At 42.0% G+C, this 8719-nt stretch overlaps 1 protein-coding gene across 2 annotated transcripts in view; it reads right to left on the reverse strand.

The window, feature by feature from the left end:
- The window catches only part of Rabgap1l (RAB GTPase activating protein 1 like), a 452094-nt gene extending 443694 nt beyond the window's left edge, over nt 1–8400 (reverse strand). For both annotated transcript variants that reach the window (XM_090340389.1, XM_090340388.1), the window contains exon 1: nt 8216–8400. The gene's annotated coding sequence lies outside the window, so the exon portion shown is untranslated. The remainder of the gene's footprint in view (nt 1–8215) is intronic.
- Nucleotides 8401–8719: the final 319 nt, after the last annotated feature.

An 8719-nucleotide genomic window follows, 5' to 3' on the forward strand; every position in this document is an offset into this window, starting at 1 on the left:
ATCATATTTTGTGTCACACACACACAAAAAAATGTAGCACAGTAAAAAAGTCTTAAAGAATCCTAAGAACCTTAATTGGTGAAATCTAAAATGTCTCAAAAAAGAGAAGAAATAAAAGGACTATGGTGACTTGATTAACTACTTAGTTCAAATTATGTGAGGTATCTGGGGCATGCTTCATCTAAACCCACAACTCTTATCATGTTATTTGGAGTGTGCTACTCTGTGGAACAGTTAGTTCATAGAAGTCTCCTGAAACTTTCTGAAATGACATGGCAATGTAGTTTACATATCAGAAGCTTACAAAACTGAAGAAAACAAGTTGACAATGATACAATTCCTATTAGAGAACCAAGACTCATCCCAAAACTCTTGACTTTTACTAACCAATTATTTACTATGGCAAATTCATTCCCAAGATTTCCAAACATTTTACAGTGATAAACTATTAAAGTGTGTGTGTGTGTGTGTGTGTGTGTGTGTGTTTTCACCTGGACAACACTGTAAGATGGCTTTTACCTTTGCAGAAATGGCTTAAAAATTAACTATACCACTTTACTTAGAAGCAAGAAGTGTGAAATTTGTACCAACTGAATCTTGAGAACTGCTTCAGTAAAACTAACAGAAAAAACTTACTCTCATTTATCTTCGTTTCTGCCTCCCAATTCTTCTGTAGAATAAGGTAAGTTCTATCCAGGATTTTAGAATATCCTCAGTGTTTTAGGACATCAAATACATACATGCTAAAATTCTAGAAAATTCTTGGGAGTTAAGACTCCATCAATGGACCAGGAGCATGACCTACTGGTAGAGTGCTTGCCTAGCATGCACGAAGCCCTAGTTTTGATTCCTTGGCACCACATACACAGAAAAAAAGCTAGAAGTGGTGCTGTGGTTCAAGTAGTAAAGCACTAGACTTGAGAAAGCTCAAGAATAGTTCCCAGGACCTGAGTTCAAGGCCCCAAGACTGGCAAAAAAAAAAAAAAAAAGACTCCATCAATTTCTTACAAATGGATGTGGTGTGAAATGCTCTGCCTCAGTACCCTAAATTTTGAAACCAATCACCTTACCTATGAATCAGCATTAACTGACTTTCTGCCTGAACCAGACCTGCCCAAGAAAATGAAGATCCACTCATGCAGAAATGATATTCTAAAAGAATCACTGAAAAGACAAACCTTTTTCCTGCTCTGCTAATTTGATGCTGTCTGCAGATCAAAGAAAAAAGAAAAACTCTGGTAACTTCTTACAAACAACATTTTCCTTTACCAACTCGTTTAGAATTGTAACTGGGAGGGTGTGTCTCTTAATAACTAATCTTCAACTTTTATTCAGAGGCTACATGAGTGCTGTCCAGATCATAGTTTCATTGGAAACACAGTACCTAAAGCTTGTTTAATATTAAGTATTAGGGTGTCCCCAAATGCAAAAGTGAAACATAAATTGAAAAGCAATAAGGAAAACTGGCATAGTAGGCTCTAACTCATCTAGTAGCGACACTTCCCTCTCTTCCTCATACATTTTTCTCTTTCCATCCTTCCAAGCCTTTGATCACTCCAGTTCCTGGCCCTAAAAGGCCTTCCTCTCCATTCTAGACTGTCCTCTATTTTCTGCCCATTCTTGAAGCATAGCTAAATAATGTCACCTCTTTCCTAATCCACACAACTGAAAGTAACTTCCTCCACTCTCTTAAACTCTTTATCTGTTTACCAACCATTACTTTTAACCTCATATTATCTTGGTCTTGTACATACAAGGTACTCCAAATTAATTTAAATGAAAGGCATAGGTTTGAAAAGGACACCCACTAGAAACAACTCCAGGAGTGCAGTGCCCACGCTCTAGTTGCCATTCATTGACTAGCTATACATAATTGAACTTCAGGCTTGTAGTACTTTCCTCTGCAAAGTTACAAGAGTGGACTAAATCTGTTGTCTGTGTGTTTTCTGTTATAGCTGTTGTTTATGCTATTACTCATTACTTGTATGTAAAATTAATTTTGGGTTAAAATCTTGCATTCTTAAATGAACTTTTCAAAATATATATCAAAGTGAGGTATAAAAAATATGCAATAAATGTTTTAACAATTAGCTATGGAAAGGTATACTGCAACATTTGCTGATTTCTCTGATGTAACTACTCCCACTATGACCAATTTCAAATTGCACCAAGTTATCATTAAACATGGGACTAGGGGAGGAGATATGTACAACTCCTCTTTCAAGTGAGTCTGAGAAAACTCAACAGAGTCCTGTAGAGATAAGGAATATTTCTCAACAGTCTTTTCTTTCCATTTTTTGTATGTACTCATGTGCATAAGTGAACATGCATATGTGTATATGTGTGCTGAAGTAAAACACAAAATATATTTGCCAGGAGCCGTGGCTCACGCCTGTAATCCTAGCTACTAAGGAGACTGAGATCTGAAGATGGAGATTCAAAGCCAGCCCAGACACTAAAGTCCAAGAGACTCTTATCTCTAATTAACCACTAGAAAACAGGAAGTAAGGCTGTGGCTCCAGAAGCAGGGCAGTTGCCTTCAGCTGAAGAGCTCAGGGACAACAGCAGGCCCAGGGATAGGGTGGCAGCCTTGAGCTGAAGAGTTCAGGGACAGCTCACAGGCCCAGAGTTCAAGCCCCATCACCAACAACATCAAAAAGTATTTCTTACTGTAACTTATGAAAGTTTTAAAAAAAATTAGCTTAACAGTTATCTCATAGTACCTTTCATGTACCTGATACATACAATTCAATAAAGCTTATTCTTGGTTAGCTCTTCATCACAGTATTTCTCTTCAAAAATGAGAGCAACAGATGCTTACTCTTATCATCTGAAACCAATTTCAAAGAGTTTAATAAGGTTCTCATCCTGTGTTTAATTCCACACCTGAAGGACACATCACATTCTCACTAATAGCAATGGGGAACGTGGAATGTCTATAATTTAAAGACAAAAAACAAATCTAAGTGAGTCAGACAGTTGTGTCCATTCCTCTTCTCAACTGCATGGTACAAAGAAAAAGTAGGACAAAAATGAAGTTTAGGGGTACAGTGGCTCATGTTTATGTAATCCAACTCAGGAAGTATCCAGAAGATCATAGTTCAAGACCAGCCCAGGATTCTATCTCAACCAATACAAATGTAGATGTGGTAATATGTCAGCTATGTGCAAGAATTATGATTAAGGGACCGATAGTATGGCTTAGTGGTAGAGTGTTTGCCTAGTATGCACAAAGACCCAGGTTCAATTCCTTGGTACCACATACTGAGAAAAAAGCCAGAAGTAGTGCTGTGGCTCAAGAGGTAGAGCTCTATTCTTGAGAAAACCCAAGGACAGTGCTCAGGCCCTGAGTTCCAGCCCCAGGACTGGCAAAAATAGAAATTTTTAAATTTTTTAAAAAAATCATGGTTAAGGCATAAATGAATGTGCAAGAATCATGGTAGGGCCAGGAGTTTAGCCTAGTGGTAGAGTGCTTGCCTAGCATGCACGAAGACCCAGGTTCAATTCCTTGGTACCACATACATAGGAAAAAAAGAAGCCAGAAGTGGTGCTGAGCTCAAGTGGTAGAGCTCTAGCCTTGAGAAAGTCCAAGAACAGTATTCAAGACCTGAGCACAAACCCAGGACTGGCCAAAAAAAAAAAAAAAGTAATAAAGGTAAGATCCTATTAAAAAAAAAAATTACTGAAGCAAAATGGGCTTAAAGGACATAGCAGCTCAAGCAGTACAGCACGGGCCTGACAAGTAAAGGCCCTGTGTTCAAACCCCAGTACCACAAACAAAAAAAATAATAATAATTTTCAGCAAAGCATAGTAATACATATCTTTATTTCCAACATTAAGAAAGCGGAGGCAGAAGAATTATGAATTGGAGTTAAAGAAAAGCATGGGCTACACAGAGAGACCTTATTTAAAAAACAAAAGTAAAAGTAAATATTCTATTCTTGATGATTCTCAAATTCCCCAACATTAACATGTATCTGTCAATGAGATTTTTGTTACTAAGGATACACAACAAGACTGTTTTTGCAATGAACTATAGCCATGCAGTTTTTGTTGAATTTAGAATAAACAAGAAGAAAAATAGCCCAGCAAATAGTTGTCAAATTTGATATTTTGAGACAATCAGTCTTTGGGTAAAAAAAATAACAATTTTTTGCTTTTTTTTGGCCAGTTCTGGGGCTTGTACTCAGAGCCTGGGCACTGTCCTTGAGCTTTCTCAAGGCTAACACTTTATCACTTGAGACACGGCACCATTACCAGCTTTTTTTTTTTTTTTTGCCAGTCCTAGGCTTTAGCTCAGGGTCTGAGCCCTGTCCTTGGACTTTCTCAAGGCTAGAGCTCTACCACTTGAGCCTCAGCACCACTTCCAGCTTTTTCTATGTATGTGGTACCAAGGAATCGAACCCAGGTCTTCATGCATGCTAGGCAAGCACTCTACCACTAGGCCAAACTCCCGGCCCCCATTACCAGCTTTTTCTGTCTACATGGTACCAAGGAATTGAACCCAGGGCTTTGTATATGCTAGGCAAGCACTCTATCACTAGGCCACACTCCTGGCCCCTTTTCTTTGCTTTTTATTTAAGCGTGCTAAGTTGGGTGAGGAACAAAGAAGTATCTTGAATATATTTTTGGCTACTATAGCTATCACAACAACACAGCATGAAACCAGATTTCTTTCATGGGTATTTTTATAAAGAATTGTGTTTTCTATTTTTAAGGTTATTTGGAAAACAGGAAGGCTCAGAATTTCAAGTACACCAATAATTCTCTTAGCCAAAATCTAACTCTAAATCAATTGAATATAGGCCCAAAAGTTTCCCAGGAAAATTCCAAAATTTACACCAAAAACACCAAATGGTAACAAACACAAACACACAAAAGGAATGAGTATGAACTTGCTATACTCAAACAACTATGGTATATTGTTATTTGAAAAGTAATGGTATGGAAAGTAAATTAAGTATAAAAAAAGAATGTTGAGCGATGACTTAATATTTGCATACCCAATGCTATGGACATGGTATTGGAAATACAAACATAACTACATAGACATAAAAACCTATGACTCTATAGACATAATGTTTTATTTCATAAATTAATATGTATCTATGATATACAAACCCTTAGCCTAATTTTGATTATGTTCTAAAAACTAAGTGCCAGTGATTGTATATAGAGATTCCCTTCCTGAACACTTGTTTGTTTAACATGTCAGTTGAAATATGATGTAAAAATCAGTTAATAAATTCTTTAATTAAAAAAAAGAATGTTGAGCTACAAGTTCTGCTGAATTTCATCAACTCTTCCTTACTAGAGTCCACTGATGTCCACATACTAATGCCCAATTCAAATAATAACTATAAAGTCAAAAATATTCTCCAGAGCTGGGCAAGGTGGCAGAGGCCTATAATCTCAGGTACAGAGACAGAGGTAGGAAGATGGAGATCTAAGGCTGGCTGAGGCAAAAGACATACCTGAAAAACAAACTAAAAGGGAAAAGAGTAGGGCCTAGTTCCAAGTTGCCTAGTAAGTGTGAGGCCCTGAGTTCAATCCCCAATACTGGGGGGTGGGGGGGAAAGGTTAGGAAAAAAATATTTCCCACTTTGAAAAGCCAGAAACCAATCAATGCCTTTCTCCATAATCTAAATATTACAACTCTCCTTTAAAATCTGAGGATATCTAACAGCCCATGTTTTCTCTCATGTGTGAGGTAGATCTGAAATATAAATATGCATGACAATATCTTAAAGAAATAAGTATGTTCTAACAACTCAGGCTCAGGTCTATCCTTTCTGTTTCCATCCAGGCATGAAAAAGTGCAAATGAAAATCTCCACTAAGAAATCTGAGTTGTCTTTCCTTAGACCCCAGAACTGACCCACTTAAATAAAGTAAGAGTTAAAAAGCAGGAGGCAATTAATTAAAAGGAGCTCTGGGATTTGGAATCCCACAGACTACAGTATCAATATTAATTTCCAAACACCCTTTTCCATTCAGTACACTTAACTAATCATAATTCCACTTAAGTAGGCTAGAATGTAGTCTCAGTTTTACACTTCCAATATATAATTTTGTTACTTAGCTACTACTCTCTTCAAAGTCCTTATATTAAAGTCTTATTTCTCACACACAGAGAACTTGGCATAAAATAATTCCTTGACTACTCCTATATATGTGCATATATATATATATATATATATGTATACGCATGCGCACACACACACACACTGCTGTACTGTAATTAAGCAATTTCAAGTCTGAGTGAAGGCAAAGAAAAAACTTAAGTACAAGTTTTTAGATGTCACAAATTTAGAATTGGTGAGCTAAGAAGCACAAAAACTCCTGCTGCATGTGAAAATGAATCATAACTTCAAATTATGAAAAAATAATTATCTGAATCGTGAAATAATTATTAAAATGAATATTCTCCAAGAATAACCATGATAATTTACCGAAATTTCCAATGAATAATTCTGGAAACAAAAAAAGGGAAACTTTATGCATTTACAATCATACCTTTTCTGATTGGTTCTTATGTTTACTATTTGCATCAATTGTGCTGGGACCTAGTACCTTGTTCCCAGCTCTATGTTTATAGAAAAGCCCTTCCCTACTACATTTATTTCTCACAGTTGACTTAATAAATTCACATCTTTTTAAAGGTAGTTCATTAATATACACTGTCCAAAGGAGGGCAGGTCATTGTGACATTTCCATATATGCATACAATGTGCCCAACAATCTTACCCCCTATCTATGCTAGATCACATCTCGAATTGTTACAAACATCAGCCTTCCGAAACAAACATTTAGTACAATCTGAAGAAAATATATACATCAAACTCATGTAGCCTTTCTTCTTAGTAATCTCATTTTCAGTTTTGTATGTAATGCTCTAGCAAAATAATTACAGGCCATTTTTCCAGGGCTTGTAGCTTGTGGACCATTATTTTTCACAGGGAAAATTCAGTTCCCCTAAGACCACAAACTTCATGTCCCTGTCATGTCACATCTTTACTAATGAATATGCTACAGAAGTGCAACAGATACTAAATGTAAACACTGCTATGAGAAACGTCAAATGAGGTTCATGAAAGTATTTTCTTAATTGTAACAAGCAACTATTTCCTACCATGCGTAAGAAAGTTTAAATGTATTTTTTTAATTCCTAAACCTCACAGTGCAAAAATGGCAACCTTTAAATCACTTCCTGAACATCACTGAAATTGGTCAAGCAAGCAAGAGCGCTCCTTAACTATTAATGTAATGAGGTTAGCATTTCAGTTTACACGAAACCATCAGCCCTGCCAAGTGACCACTTAAATTTCAGTTCATTTTCTAAGATAACTCTAAGAAGCTCTGGGAAAACACACAAGCTCCTCCACACACTGCCCGGGGATGGGACCCGAGCCCTGTCAGTTTCTCTTGGCCACCTCTTGCTGGTCAGTGGCCCCTTTCCACATGCTGACGCACAGCCCGGCCCTGCACAGCTGGCGATCAGAGCAAAGTACGAGTCCAGTCTCAGAAACTTTGACTCAGTTATCAGGACACGCCACACTCCCAACCTGGGGCGGCGGCGAGGAGGGGCGAGGAGGGAGAGGGAAGGCCACAGCCCCGGCAGGCAACTTGAACGCGGGGCGTTCTTTGCAGGTAGAGATCTGCCCCAGACCCAGCCCATCCCAGACTGCAAAACCACAGGCGTCGGCCGAAGCCGGGCGACGTGTGCTCGGCGCAGGGGACACACCGGGTCGCCGAAGCCGCACGAGGCTAAGAAAACACCCCGACCACACGCGCCCCCCCCCCGCCCCCCGCCTCCGGATCCAGGGCCCGCGAACTCGCCGACAGCCGCCGCACGGCCGCGGGAGGCGCAGGCGGCGGCCGTGTCAGGAGGGCACAGCTGGAGGCGCCGGCGGCCCGAATCTCCACCCCGCCCCCCAGGTGAGGGGCGCCGCGCCCGCCCGCCCGCCCGCCGGCCCCGGCCACGAACAGCCGCCGCGGGAGAGGACCACGGCGTCCGGGCGGCGGCCGACAGTTCTGAGGGCGCCCGGTATCCTCCTCCCACGGTGCTCCGCATCCCGGTCCCGGGTCGGGCCCCCGCCTCAACCCTCTCCAGGACCAGCCTGGACGCCGGTATCCCACGGCCGGCGGACTTGGACCGCGGCTCCCGGCCGCCGGGCCGCCCTCGGGCCCCTCGGGAGGGCCGCCCTCGCCTCACCTCACTTCTCCGCGGGCGCTGCCGGAACAACAACTCTGTCAGGCGCTGGGCGTCCAACCCGCCGCTCGGCAGCGGGGCCTGTCCCGTTCACTCCGCCGCCTCCGAGCCCTAGGAGGGCGGAGGGAGCAGGGCGGAGGGAGCGCGGAGAGGAGGGGAGGTTGAGACCGCCCGGCAGGAAGAGGCGAGGGAGGGGGTGGGCTGAGGAGGAGGCGGCGACTCGGGAGCGCGCGCGCCTGGGCCTCTTGGCGCGGCGTGCGCGCTCATGAGGGCAAAGGCGCCTTCCCGGCCGGGGGCGGCGGCGCGTGCGCGCGTATACCGCCCCTCCTGGCGGGAGAGGACGGGGATCGGAACCTGACCAGAACCTGGGCTGAATGAACCCGAACGCGCGGAGGAGCAAGAAGGCTCCAACCTAAGAAGAACCATCTCGGAAGGGCCCCGCGCCTGCGAGCCAGCTGGGTCCAAGTGGGATGAAGCCCTGCCCAGCAGTTACTGAGTTCTGATCGT

This window comes from Megascapheus bottae, chromosome 10 (genome assembly GCF_031878675.1).
Source record: "Megascapheus bottae isolate mThoBot1 chromosome 10, mThoBot2.hap1, whole genome shotgun sequence".
NCBI classification, from domain to species: Eukaryota; Metazoa; Chordata; class Mammalia; order Rodentia; family Geomyidae; genus Megascapheus; species Megascapheus bottae.